At 43.2% G+C, this 14,882-nt stretch overlaps 1 protein-coding gene across 3 annotated transcripts in view; it reads right to left on the minus strand.

Annotated features, from left to right (window-relative positions):
• The window catches only part of PTPRA (protein tyrosine phosphatase receptor type A), a 171,102-nt gene extending 157,643 nt beyond the window's left edge, over nt 1-13,459 (minus strand). For all 3 annotated transcript variants that reach the window (XM_046678499.1, XM_046678498.1, XM_046678497.1), the window contains exon 1: nt 13,181-13,459. The gene's annotated coding sequence lies outside the window, so the exon portion shown is untranslated. The remainder of the gene's footprint in view (nt 1-13,180) is intronic.
• Between the last annotated feature and the right edge of the window lie 1,423 nt (nt 13,460-14,882).

Here is a 14,882-nt window from a genome sequence, read left to right on the forward strand (position 1 = left end):
ATCAACAATTCAGAGACTTATGAACCCCTATGTTCACTGCAGCATTACTCACAATAGATAACACATGGAAGCAACCCAAGTGCCCATCAACTGCTGAATGGATAAAGAAGATATGGGTGTGGGTGTGTGGGTGACACACACACACAACAGAATACTACTCAGCTATAAAAAAAGACAAAATCGTCCCATTTGCAACAACATGGATGGACCTTGAGGGTATGATCTTAAGTGAAATATGCCAGACAGAGAAAGACAAACACCATATGATTTCACTCATATGTGGAAGGTAAATGAATACATGTATAAAAAGAACAGATTAGGGGCTGGCCCCGTGGCCAAGTGGTTAAGTTCCTGAGCTCCGCTGCAGGCGGTGTTTCGTTGGTTCAAATCCTGGGCGCGGACATGGCACTGCTCATCAAACCACGCTGAGGCAGCGTCCCACATGCCACAACTAGAAGGACCCACAATGAAGAATATTACAACTATGTACGGGGGAGCTTTGGGGAGAAAAAGGAAAAAATAAAATCTTTAAAAAAAAAAAAATAAATAAATAAAAAAAGAACAGATTAGTGGTTACCAGAGGGGAAAGGCGTTGGGGGGTGGGCATAAGGGGATAAAGGAGCACATACACATGGTGACTGACAAATAATAATGTACAAGTGAAATTTCACAATGTTATAAACTATTATAACCTCAACAGAATAAAATAAAACAGCTTTATTGATATAAAACTGACATAGAATAAACTGCATCGGGTACAAAAAAAAAACAAAAGAAAAGTACAGGGGTTGCAAAACAAACCCCAAAGATTCCGCATTGATGCTGAATTCAGGACTATTATAAAAGGAAGGGCACCTCTTGAGTAAAATCATTCTGGAACACAGAGCCCTTAGTTCTCTTGTCTCAGTCTTGATCCTCTGACCAATAAATAGCCGTATCATGTTCCTATATTTTCAATCCAGTAACCTTGGCTCTGCTAGATGGTAAAGCTGTCCTCCTTAACAGGGTTGACATTACAACTCCTGAAGAAAAACAAGCGAGCAACAAGATGAGGTATATCAAACCCATGATACTGATACTTTTGATTTAAGTTTAGGATACGTGTTTTTTTAATGTTGGTAATTCAGATTCAGCTAATGAAAAGCACTGGAACTCTTAAGAGAACCCACTTTACTATATTTGTAAGTTTAATTTCTCAGTACTGCTCAAGTGCTTAGGGAGATTCTGTTAAGGTGGTAACTCTGACCTGCCAAGGACTGGTTATGCTTGACAACCTATAAACGTATTTTAAACATCTAAGGAAATTTAATTCACTAACAAAAAGGTATGGAAAAATTTAATCTGTTAAGCTTGAATTACCATTAATTAAAGAGCCAGTGAAAGTTACTGTTCTCATTTTTATACAAAAATTACAATGCTTACAAGTACAATAACAAGACTAAAGGAAAACTAGGTTTTTAATTTGCCATTCAAATAAACAGAATATTAATTTGAAACCCAAGTAATTTTAAGTAGTCCTTTCCGTGCACAAGAGCCCCCCTCAGATGTTAAGAAAATCACAGATAATGGAGCTGCTTTGTTACCCACTACTTGCTCTACAACAGCCTTCTTCAAAGTAGAACCTTTGAAAACTAAGCACAACTGAGTAAGAATGAATTCCTTAAGCAATCTCTCCCATTAACACTGGACAAAAGGAACTAAACTCCACATAACCCGACCCAAAGGTAAGAACAGCACATGTCAATCTGCCTTAACACTCACCCCATTTGATAAACATAAAACTCTCATATCCTCCTTTATTTTTAGTTGAAATGTCAAAATTAAGTAACTCTTATATTGTATGGGCATGTACTATTTCTGGAAGGTTTCACAAGTACGTGGGGATGCCTCTGGGCAACTTGGAAAATGGGGGAGAGAATTACTTTTTACTGTATATTTTTAGTTCTATTTGAATATTTTAACATGTACATGTATTAATCATTCAAATACACAATTTCAAATGAAACAAAGTTTTAAAATACAAACACTGACTAAAAAACATAAAATCATGTTTTTCTTTTTTTAAAAAATGCTTTTTTTGAGCCAGCCCTGAGGACCTAGTGGTTAAAGGTTGGCACTCTCGCAGCTTTGGCAGCCCGGGTTTGCTTCCCAGTTGTGGAATCACACCACACATCTGTAAGTAGCCACGCTGTGGCGGTGGCTCACAAAGAACTAGAAGGACTTACAACTAGAATATACAACTATGTACTGGAGCTTTGGGGAAGAAAAGAAGAGAGAGAGAGGACGATTGGCAAGAGATGTTAGCTCAGGCAGAATCTTTCCAAGCCAAAAAAAAAACTTTTTCAAACTTACTTCCCCCCAACCACAGTCAGCCACCATTGAGAATTACTGCCTTAGAGAGTCACAAGTGCTGCCAACAACACTATTGTTAACTGACTATGAACAAGAGGAAGAAAAACGGATCTTCTATGACTTCTACCAACTAGTAGCAAGATTCTGGGCCAGGCAAACACCCCAGACCAGGAAAAGAGAGAAACACCAGCTGGAAGTCACTGTGAATTCAGCCTCTGTTAAGGTCTAGGTGGGAAGTAAGGAGCAGTGGAGAGGAGTGGTCTCACAGAGAGAATGGGCAGGAGGCCGTGATTCAGGGACTGGTCTCACTCCCTGAAAGGTGGGTGAAGCATTCATATCACCGGAGGCACGTAAAGGGCCACCAGGAGAACAGAAGCATCGTTGTAAAGTTCTGTTCCAACTCTCACCCCCAGTTCATTTTAGAACAACAGTGGAAGTCCTGGAACTTCACACTGCTCTGGTAACAGTACTGCTGATACATCAATGGAAGACATTCTCTTTATTAATGGGTAGTATTATGCATTTACAATATTGTATTAAGCCACCTGTCAACCAATGTTTGAAAACTAATTGCAGGTTAAGCTATTTGTCAATCAATATTTGAGAATTACTTGCACAATTCACAGCAACTAGGTTTCAACTTCTTCCCACACACAAAAGTTCAGTTCACTAACAATCATCTCTTCCAAAAAGCCAGAAATCTGGAATCCTACTAATGCTTCTACTACTTACATCATCCATCCCCACCACCATCACTACCCTAAACCGAGAACACCATCATCCCTGGCCAAATCTGTTCTTGTTGTTGTGAGTGAGGCGGTTGAGTCCATTCCGACTCTAGCAGGCCTGTGTATAGCAGAACAGAATCCTGCCCAGTCTTTTTTGGCCATCCTCTCACCTTCCAGCACTGTATCAGACAATGCTCCACTGCTATTCATAGGGTTTTCATGGCCAATTTGTTCGGAAGTAAGTGGCCAGGTCCTTCTTCCTAGTCTGTCTTAGTCTGGAAACTCTGCTGAAACCTGTCCACCATGGGTGACCCTGGTGGTATGTGAAATAGCTTTCAGCATCGCAGCAACATGCAGCTCCCACAGTATGACAACCAACAGATGGCTAGTATGGTTCCCTGACCAGGAAAGGAACCCTGGCCACGGCAGTGAGAGCACCAAATCTTAATCACCAGACCACCAGGACCGGCTAAATCACCTCTAACAATCACCAAATTAGTCTCTATGCTCTGTCTAGTCCATTCTCCAAAATAATGACATCAAACCTTTTGACTGCACACTGGCCAATCAATCAGTCAATGCACACATCTTCACATATGTTCACCCATAAATATGAGAAAGGTACTAATACATACGAATACTACAAAACATTCATTTTCAAACAAAATAATGATTGCAATGATTTTTATATGGGTAAGTATAAAAACCATTAATGCTGTCACTAAAATATTAATGTTAAACTTGTTTTAAAAATATCTTAGTGTGATCCATATGATCAATTACTTCTCATTATACTTGAAAAATCTCTTTTTAATACTTTGTGATAGAGCAATCTGAAAATCTGACTTCAAGTCAATACTTAGTTTTAATGGTTATCACAGCCAAAAAGAAACATGGGTCCAAAAAGAAGAAGTGCTATGGCTGTGCTAACCAAATCGTTATTTATTTTCCCAACCCCATTCAATTATATAAACATTTTCCTTTAAATTGGGCTAGCAAATGTCCATCTTCCCTAATACAGTTACTCTTGAAAACTAATCAGATGTTACCTTTATTTTATTTCTAACAAATGAATTTGAAACTCACTAAAACTATGCACTTGGAGTATTTCTTTCTTAACTTTTTACCATGGGAATTTTGAAACATATACAAAGTAGAGTGAACTCTATAATAAACCCTTAAATATTATCCAGCCTCAATCAATATATGGTAAATCATCTATAAACCTCCAAACACAATGAATTATTTTAAAGCTAATTCTAGAATCACATAATTTCACCCATAAATACTTCAGTACTTATCTCTAAGAGAAAAAAAGTCTTTCCTTTTCCTAATATAACTATAATACTATTATCACACCTTAAAAAAATGAAAATTGTTGGGGCTGGCCCCATGGCCGAGCGGTTAAGTTCGTGCGCTCCGCTTCAGCGGCCCAGGGTTTTGCCAGTTCGGATCCTGGGCACGGATATGCCATCACTCACCAAGCCATGCTGAGGCAGCGTCCCACATGCCACAAATAGAAGGACGCACAACTAAAATATACAACTATGTAATGGGGGGCTTCAGAGAGAAGGAAAAATTTTTTTAAAAAATTGTTTTAAAATCACCTAATATAAAAGTAGTATTCAAATTACTCCCAATGGTCTCATAAATATCTTTTTATAGTTATTTTGTATGTAACAGGATGTAAACAAGGTCCACACATTACATTTGGTTAATATGTCTCAAGTCTTTTTTAATCTGCAGTAGTTCCTCCAATTTTTTTCTTGCCGTTTATTTGATGTAACTGGGTTCATGTGTCCTATAGAACTTCTCACATTCTAAATTTCATAATTACATTCTATAAACTGGGTGCTAGATCTAGAAGCTTAATCAGACACAGGTTTGATTTGATTTAGGAGGGGCAAGAATATTTAATGAACAGTGTTATATTTTTCCTATTGTACAACATCAGAGGAACATAAGGTTTGGTTGTATCCATTTTAGAGAGGTTATGATTGATCAGAAGGTTGTCAGTCTGATCCTTCTATTATAAACTTCCCTAATTGTTTTAACAGTCACTGATGATCAATGCCTAGGTCCTTTATTTCATTAGACCACTTGGAATTTTTTTTAGAAATACATTTGGAGATTTTTACCAGGTAACAAATTTATGTTTCCAAGTTTTTCATGCGTAAAATTATGAGAGTTTTTAGAGGTACAACAAAATCACAATGAGCTCATGAGTCATTAGGGAAATACAAATCAAAACCACAATGAGATACGACTTCACACCCACTAAGACGGCTATAACCAAAAAGAGAATAAGAAGTGTTGGTAAGGATGTGGAGAAACTGGAACCCTTGTGCATTGCTGCTTAGAATGTAAAATGGTGCAGTTGCTTTGGGAAACAGTTTGGCAGCTTCTCTAAAAGTTAAACAGAGTTATTACCATTTAACCCAACAATTCAAATCCTAGGTATATACCCAAGAGAAATGAAAACATGTCCACACAATATCTTGTACATGAATGCTCACAGCAGCATTATTCCTAATACCAAAAAGTGGAAACAACCCAAATTTTCACTAACTGATGAATGGATAAACAAAATGTCCTATATCCATACAATGGAACATGATATTACTCAGCTATAAAAAGGAATGAAGTACTGGTACATGCTACAACATGGATGAACCGCAAAAATATAATGCTAAGAAGCCAGTCACAAAGGCCACATGTTGTATGATTCCATTTATATGAAATGTCCAGAATAGGAAAATCCATAAAGACAGAAAGATTAGTGGTTGCCGGGGGCTGGGGGTAGGGCAGAATAGGGAGTGAAGCTAATGGATACAAGACTGCTTCTTGGGTGATGAAAATGTTCTGAAATTAGATAGTGGTGATGGTTGCACAACTCCATGAATATACTAAAAAATCACTGTGGGCCAGCCTGGTGGCACAGCAGTTAAGTTCACACGTTCCGCTTCTCCGCGGCCCAGGGTTTGCCGGTTCAGATCCTGGGTGCAGACAAGGCACTGCCTGGCAAACGCCATACTGTGGTAGGCGTCCCACGTATAAAGTAGAGGAAGATGGGCATAGATGTTAGCTCAGGGCGAGTCTTCCTCAGCAAAAAAGGGAGGATTGGTGATAGTTAGCTCAGGGCTAATCTTCCTCAAAAAAATAAATAAATAAAAATAAAAATCACTGAATTGTACCTTTTAAAAGGGTGACATATAGTATGTAAATTATATCTCAATAAAGCTTATTGTTATTTATTACAAGAAAAATGCTATCCCATAGCACATTTCTTTCTAAGAAAAAAGCAGTTACTTTCTCATTCATGGTTAGAATAACATCTTTGCTTGAAGAGATAGACTAAGGATATTACTTTTTCAAATAATATTTGCAGGGAAGCCATTTATCACAAAGTCAGCAGTTTTGGGGGGGTGTAAAAGAAAAACACATAACATCAACAACTCTACCACCAGATAACAATGAATGATAACCTGCCTCAATAGTCCATGAAGAGGCATGAATGAATTTCATCCTTTATTCATCAAAACAGTTGTTCTGTCAGTAGTTTACATTAGACAATTATTCCATATAGCAATGTTATTAAGGCAGTCATTTACTATTAAGAATGTCTTCTCGGGCCAGCCCAGCAGCGCAGCGGTTAAGTTCACACGCTCTGCTTTGGTGGCCTAGGGTTTGCAGGTTCAGATCCCCAGCATGGACCTATGCACCACTCATCTAGCCATGCTGTGATGGTGTCCTACATACAAAACAGAGGAAGATGCCACAGATATTAGCTCATTGACAATCTTTCTCAAGCAAAAAAAAAAAAAAGAATACGTCTTCTCCAGTACAACTTTCCTCTAGTAGCTCACAGTAGCTCACAAAAGAGGTGGTTTTTCTTGGCTTTAATTGTTAAAAGAATCTAGCAAATACTAAGGCATGCTAGAAGCTTCTATATTTTTATAACTATAGCAAACCTCCCACACTGCAAAATTTGTTCTAACATTGTTTGTTCAAATCTTGAGCAACATTTTCTACCCATCTTACAAGAATATTTGCTGACAAAGGAAAGTATTTTGGTTTCCTGACATTATTTTCCATGTACTATATCAGTCTTTTTTGTAAAGCGGGCCCTTTTGGGGGGGGGGGGACCTGCCAATGGTATGTGCCTTTTTGTCTTTTATAAGAACAAGAAACCTCAAAATATACACTTTAATCATCAGGTTAGTAAAATTTTGTACGGCATCTGAATGAATAGCCTGTGACTTCAAACATCACTAGAAAAAAAAATGTAGAGGTTCTCTTATGTTCTAGATGCTTAGTTTTCAAGTCTTGGTGCTAGTGAGAGTCTCATATTTCATTATTTAATATCTCAAGGTTCTACACACTCTCAAAGCAAGATTCCTATTAATGACAGAGGATGTAAATCCATGTTTCAAATAGAATTGATACTTTCCAGTGTAATAAGAGTTGACTTAGTTACTTGATTTAATAGCTCACCAGGAGCTCGTAATAGGAGTTGGGCAAGGGTCAGCTCTGCCATTTTGTTTCTGTTTGTTTGCTTGTGCTTGCTAGTACTACTAGCATTTTCTTCAATCACTGGTTTCTTTGCAGAAATCATTTTAAGCCACTTGTCCATTTTGTGAAGGTTAGTTTAATGAAAACCAGATAATATAAACTGTTATTAATACGGCTCTGCCTGCTCACTGCAGAACTCCCTTCTCCTCCTTCAGGATCCATAGTCAACATATTAACATTGTTTGACCTATAGACCTAAGAGGATGCCAGTGACAATCCCTCAATTTAATGTTTTACCATTTTTTAGATAAAAATAAAAAGGTCTAAAATTTCCTTCCAGCATCCCAGTGAATCATCTATCTACCTCACTTTGAAAACTACTGCTCTAGATTGCGGTCACAGTGAACTGTTTACAACTGCAAATCAGATTAGTTCACTCTCTTCCTCAAAACCTTTCAATGGCTTGGCTCTGCCTTCAGGATAAAGCTCAAAATCCTTGCACAGTATGCAAAGCCCTCAACTCTGGCGGCCCCTGCCTCTGTCTGGTTCAGTGGTTCTCAAGCCTGGCTGCACATTAGAATCACCTGGAGAAAAAAAATATAAATAAATAGGTAAAAACAAAAAGAAATTAAAAAAGAATCACCTGGGAAGTTAAAAATATATACATTCTCAGGCCCCACTCCAGGCCAATTAAATCAAAATACTTGGGGGTGAGACATTTGCATGACTGATTTTTCTAAGTTCCCCAGGTGAATCTAAAGTGTAGCCAGGGCAGAGAACTACCCTCTCCTACTCACCACAGTCAGTCAGATTCTGGTGCTCATTAAGCTCTCAACTAGGCCTTGCTACCCCAAGTGTGATCCACCCACCAGCAGCATGTGCCTCACCAGGAAGCTGGTAGTAATGCAGAATCCCAAGTCCCACCCCAGACCTACTGAATCAGAACCTGGCATTTTAACAAGCTCCCCAGATGGTTCATGTGAACATTCAAGTTAGAGAAGTATTACCCTAAGGTATCAAACCCCTTCCCAGCTCCAGGCCTTTGTTAAGTGCTGTTTAACTGCAAATGTATTAACACTGAACTTCTCTGGCACTCCCAAGACATTCTATTCTTCCCCTTTGATCACATCTGTAATTACCATAAGGTGATTAACATCTGTCTACTACACTAGCCCCTAAGTGTCATAAGGACAGACATCACATCCATGTAACTCAGGTATCCTCAGCTCCTGGCACAATATATGGTATTTTCAATTGAACAGCATCTGGTCTTCTATCTCATAACAATATCATCTTATCCTAAATTTCCACAATATTTCTGCCCCATCAACCATGTCTTTCTTTAAAAACAAGTTGGCTTTACCTATATAACACGTGAATATGATATATATCACAGCACTGTACTTATTTCAAAATCTAAAGGAGCTACTGGTTTCTTTTTCTAAAGAAACATAAATTAAACCTAATTCAAAGTATCATTATATTTCCCTCAAAGTAATAAAATCAAATATTATGTTTTGTTTGTAATAGCACTGGCCGGATTGTCAGGAAGCAGGGAAACTGCCGATGGCTGTGTAAACCTTTCCAGATAGCAATTCAGCAATGAAACTGTTCCTGACTCAGTGAACTCACTTTAGGGGGTAAGAGTCCAAGAAAATAATCCAAAATAAGTATTTGAACAAGGGTGCTCAGAAGTACCATTACAATAGTAAAAAGGAGGGGTGGGGAGGTGGAAAGAATTAAAAAGAATCCACAAGCAACAGTTATCAATATAGAATACTATATTCATAGCATATATACTATCAGTATAGAATACTATACTATGATTTAAGATAGAGATACATAAATGAGTAATTCTTGTATTCGAGAATACAAAAACCATATACTGCATGTACTGATTATGATTACACTTATAAAAAATCTATGCCTGTACATAAATGGATATAAATTTAGAATAAACGTAAAATTAATTTCACATTTAATGGATTCTCTTTTCTATTGAGAATATATTAAAACAAATTTTAAGGTTGGGTTATTTGTGGGTTTGCTGCTCAGTTTTATTAAGTTAGTGTTGTGTTATTGCTATTTTTGTTGTACTCAGACTCACTAAAAAAACATCTCTTCAGCTTTGGCATCTGGAAACATTTATTAGTTACTGCACTAAACAGAAGATTCTATATTTGGCCAGCTTCCTGCTTATCATTCAAACTTCACCTGCCTCTCATTTTTTCCACATGAAGGTGGAGAAAAATAATGCATCAATGTTTACAAGTCGACTCTGAGCGCCTCCAATGAAAGGTGCTGGGCAAATACAAATCAGAGCTGCTTAAAAAACCACCAGCACCCACAATGACTGTCTTGTGCAAGTCACTTTATCCTTCTGAGCCTCAATATCTCCCTCTGTAAACTGAAAGAAAGAAGATAGAATCACATGGGGAGAGAAAGTTAGGTAAGGAAAAAGTAGGCATATGATATTTGAAAAAGCATCCCAGGCAATCTTGATGTATACTCTGACAAAAATCTATTGTCTTATTCATATTTTTGGGGAGAGGATAAGCTAGGACAACCCCCTTGAAGGGGGATGATTTGGCTACATGTCTGAAAATTTAAAATGCACCCGTATCCTTTGACACAGTAATTCCACTTTTGGAAATACACTATTAGATAATTTTACACAAGAGCACATAACAAAGTATGCACAAGGACATTCACTGTAACGCTGTAATAGAAAAACTTGGCAACAACTTAAACGTTTAACCCAAAGACTAGTTACAAGTTACGGTGCAGCCATACAACGATGTAAGTAAAAGAATGTCAACAAAAAGATGTAAGTAAAAGAATGTCAACAAAAAGAACGAACAGCTCTATATGTACTAATATGTAATGATTTCCTAAACACGTTAAGTGAAAAAAAAGCAAGGTGTTACTGGTATGTACCATGGGTGGAAGAATATGGACATGAATAGACACGTGTTTATAAGTGTCTGTCAAAGGCTACAGAAACTTGAAACTTCAGCCATCTCTGGGGAGGTCAGGGTACCAAGGAGACTTATTTCTCTCTACATAACCTTTTGTACTGCTGGAATTTTTTCTCCTATGTATTTATTATCTTTTCCCGAAACTGAGCAGAATTGTCTTTAGGCCTCCCTCTGGGTCTAAGAGGCTGTGATTCTGCCTCTGTGGGGCCTTGCCATTGTCTCCTAAATTGCATGGGCATGAGCATCTGGCCCCATGCTGCCCTAGAATGACCCTTCCAAAGCCCAGTCAGCCCAAGTCCCTGACCTCCTTTAAAATCTTCATGGCTCTCCACTGCCCAAACTCTAACACAGCACATACAGCCCTTCAAGCTGACCCTAATCTCATCTCCCATCCTTCTCTCTATCCAATCCAACTATGCTTAACCACTCTCTGCTCTCCAAAGACAGTGGGTTCCTTCCACCTCCACACCTGCTTATGCTGGTCCCTCTTTCCTATATCCTGTCTACCACAAACTCCTACACATCCTTCATGACCCAAAGGCCCCCTCCCAGAAAGCTTTCTCAGACCATCCAGGAAAGAATGCTGTCTATCCAGCCAGGCAGATGCTCTGGAACTAGACTGCCAAGATTCAAATCCTAACTATTTCCTCATCTGCCCACTGTATGGCCTCAGTTTCTACCTGTGTCAAATAGGAATAAACCCCTATGTCTGTTGAAAGGAGTAAATAAGTAATGTGTGGAAAGCATTTATGACATAGCCTGTCACAAGGCAAATAAAAGATAACAGTTATTATTATTACATCTCATAGCACCTGTAAGTATTTGTATCCACCTATCTTGCATTAAACTGTGAGCCCCTCAAAGGTAAAGATATGACTTCCTCACTTTTATCTTGTATCCCAAACACTTTGCCTCGCAAATAGAAGGCACATGAATGTACTTAAGTCAGAGGACTGGCTTTTCTGGTTCTGAATGTCACCCAGATGGTAAATAAGTGGCTAAAAGGTACCCAGTGAACAGCCTCCTAGATCCTACCATGCCTTAGAGCATACATATCGGCCAGGCCACCTCAGGCAGGCAGAGGTGAAAAAGAGACCCTTTCAGAGTCCAGTAGACTGGAGGCAAGTGGGATGAGATCAGCCAATAACTTCCCGCTGACTATTTATGGAGGCTGGATGGGATGGACAAGGAGAGATGGAGGAATCATAGATACTAAAAGGCCTAGGCGTGCACTCAAAGCAGGACTTCAGGAAAGGTTCTCTCGGGGAAGTGGGTACCTGGCAGTAAACAACAACAAAAAAAGCCACGACATAAGGGGGAAGAGATGGGATGGGACCTACAAGACAATTGGGAGGAAGAACCCTCTCAGCATGGGGGATGGAAAGGTAAACAAGACACAGCTCCTGCCCTCAAGAAGCTTCTCAAATGAGAAGAGCTTTTACAGGAAACAGTGAAGCTCGGCAGGTAAAAAGCTGGGGAGGAAAGAGAATCACACAAGCAAAGGCATCCAAACACGCAGAGAGGCAGCCCAGCAGCTCTGAATGGCCAGGGAGGGGCACGAGGGGAAGGAGAAATGAAAGGTTAAACTAAAAGTAAAACAGTAAGTTGAGGCAAGACTGTCAACGGCCTTGTATGACCTGATAAGGCATTCTGGGCTTCATTCATCCCATGGGAAAAGGAGAGGGAGGGAATTTTTAAGTAAACAAGTGACAGCATCAGATCTGTGTTTTTAAAGGAGTGGCCAAGCAGGAAAATGTTCGCCCATCTTCCACAGTCAGTCCTCTCCTCGCCCACCATCTTCTGGTTCTAGAGCCGCTCTAACAGCAAGCAGGTGGCAATGAAGCAATCTCCCCGGAGACGCGACTGGTTCTAGAGCAGGAATCCCTGCCCTGGGCCAAGGCTGGGGAAGGCATTCGCCCTGCGAGGGAGGTTCTGAACGTTCCTCTTTTCCTGTCCTACCAACATCATCACTGACCTCAAAAAACAGACAAACAAACAAACAAAAAGCCGTCCACATTGGGCCATTATTAATTTTATCTTCAGGAAATACAATTAGGAACTCGTATTCTTTATTTAATTCACCAAAAGTAAAAAAAAAAAGGGGGACGAGATCAGCATTCCCATTTGGCATTCTGGGCAGCTCGGAGCCCCCAGCCCCCTTCCTAAGCAGCCTCAACAGTTGGGAGTGGGTGGGAAAGAGGCGGGCCTGGGAGAGGGGCCAGGGGGGCTTTAAGGGGAAGAAAAGTTGGTCCCTGCAAGAGCAAACGTTTTCGTGCCAGCAGTTGTCCTCTTTCTTCCCATTAAATGGACCTGAGCAAATTCTGTCCTCGCTGGTCCCAGTTTCTTCTTTCAGAATGAGCTGCGGCGGCGCCCGGCCCGGGAGGACGCCCGCGAAGTTCCCGGGCAGTCCAGAGGGGTCGCGCCCCGTCCGGCACGCTTCCGGGGACCCCCCTGCGGACAGCGCAGGGAGGTGGGATCCGACTGGAGACGCCCGACGGGTCCTCCCCGGAATAGAGGGATTTGGGCTCCGGCCGAGGACCCCTCCCACCCGCCCCCGGAGCGCCCGGCCCTCCAGAGCCCACCCGGGCGGCGGCAGCCGCGAGCACTCACCGAGTCGGGCGCTGGGCGGGACCGCTGGGGACGAGGACGGCGGCTCCGCCTCGGTTCCGCGGCGGCGGCGGCGTCTCGGCCCGCCACACGCCCTCAGGGCCGCCGCCCGGCCCGCGGCTCGGAGCCCCGCGGCGGCGGCGGCGGCCTCGCCTCCATGGCGAGGGGAAGCGGCTGAGGGGCGACTGGGCGGGCGGCGGTGATGGCGGCGGCCCCGGGTCCGAGCTGGGTCGCGCGCGCGCGTCTCTGTCAGCGCCGCGCTCGCTGCAGCCTCGCTCCCGACACGGCCTGGGCTGTAAGGCGCCTCCTCATTGGTGGTTCAGAGACGGACGCTGATTGGCCCACGCCGAACGGGCGTCTCCGACTCTCGTGGGCCCCGCCCGTGCGCGCCTCCGAGCGCCCGCTCGCTGGCCTGGGGCGCAGAGCCGGGTCTCACGCGCTCGCGGTCTCACGCTTGGCCTGGGAGATGTGTGTCCCACTGCAGCCCAGTCCTTAGCGAGGCGGGACCCCGGGAGCACCGGCCGCCCGTGCACCAACGCCTTCCTCCGCCCTACGTCCCAGCCCCCTGGACGTGGGCCTTCTTCCCAGTTTACAGATGCGGAAACTGAGGCCAGATACAAGTTACTCCAGTGTCTAGCGACCAGGGCAGCCTGAAACTCAAAACCCGTCTTTCCACTCCTCTATCTAAACGTATTTCATTCAGACCTTTTTTGTTTTGCTAATTGCTGCAAGGTATTTAAAGGACGAAGGCTCTCATTGGGGAGAGAGGAACCTACAAAGCCCTTAGAACGGGCCTGGCATGGTGGGTGTCCTCCTACATCGAGTCAGCCCACGCCATCCCCACCCGAGTCCCAGGGAAATCTCTCCCACTTTCCAGACGCGCATACAGGGGACTGGCTCGCCACCCAGCCGGTAGAAACACGACACATGGTGCTCTGCGGTGGGGGTGTCGTTTGCCATAAGCCTGGAAAGGGAGGGGAGGCTCCAAGCGCAAAGGACCAGGAGATGCGTACCCCGGCTGGGGCCGGTAACAGGGTGGGATAGGGGGAGTGGACCTTCTCCCCAACACTCCCTACCCAACGTGTGGCGCCCCAAAGCCGTCCGGCCGGCCGACCGCAGCGTGTTCCAAGGCTGCAGGACCTGGAAGCCCGCAGCTGAAGGCCAATTACACAGTTGTGGTGGGAGACACTTTCCTGATTGTGGCCCTTACGCAGGGTCCCTTGGACGCACCGGGGCCGGCTCAAGGAGAGTGGCTGGGCGTCTGTAGGCTGGCGCTTGCCAGCGGACACTTCATTCCAGACCCAGAGACTGCGCTGCCTGGGGTGGGTGGAGGCAAGCCGCTCCTCCAGGCGCGCAGGCTCCGAGCCCCCTTCTCCCACTCCCTGCGAGGCAGAGCCCCACGTTCAGCGCGCCCCAGGGGAAGGGTCTGAGGCTGGCGGCAATTCTTCACGCCGGGGAGGGTGTGGCAGGGACATTTCGGCACAGAAGAAGGAGCCCACATCAGCTGCCGTTTCCACATGGTTGGTACCCCTACCACCTCCAGTCCCACCACCGCCTGCAGTTGGGTCGCCAACTGAGGACTCTGTGCAACCGCCTCCCCCGCCCGTATTATGGAGTAAGCGAGTGTATGCTGACCAGAGCCACAGCCTGGGACTACGGGGTGCGGTGGGCCTCCTTCAGGCCATCCGGGACAGGGAAGCCCCTC

The sequence above is a fragment of the Equus quagga genome, chromosome 12, assembly GCF_021613505.1.
Source record: "Equus quagga isolate Etosha38 chromosome 12, UCLA_HA_Equagga_1.0, whole genome shotgun sequence".
Lineage (NCBI taxonomy): Eukaryota > Metazoa > Chordata > Mammalia > Perissodactyla > Equidae > Equus > Equus quagga.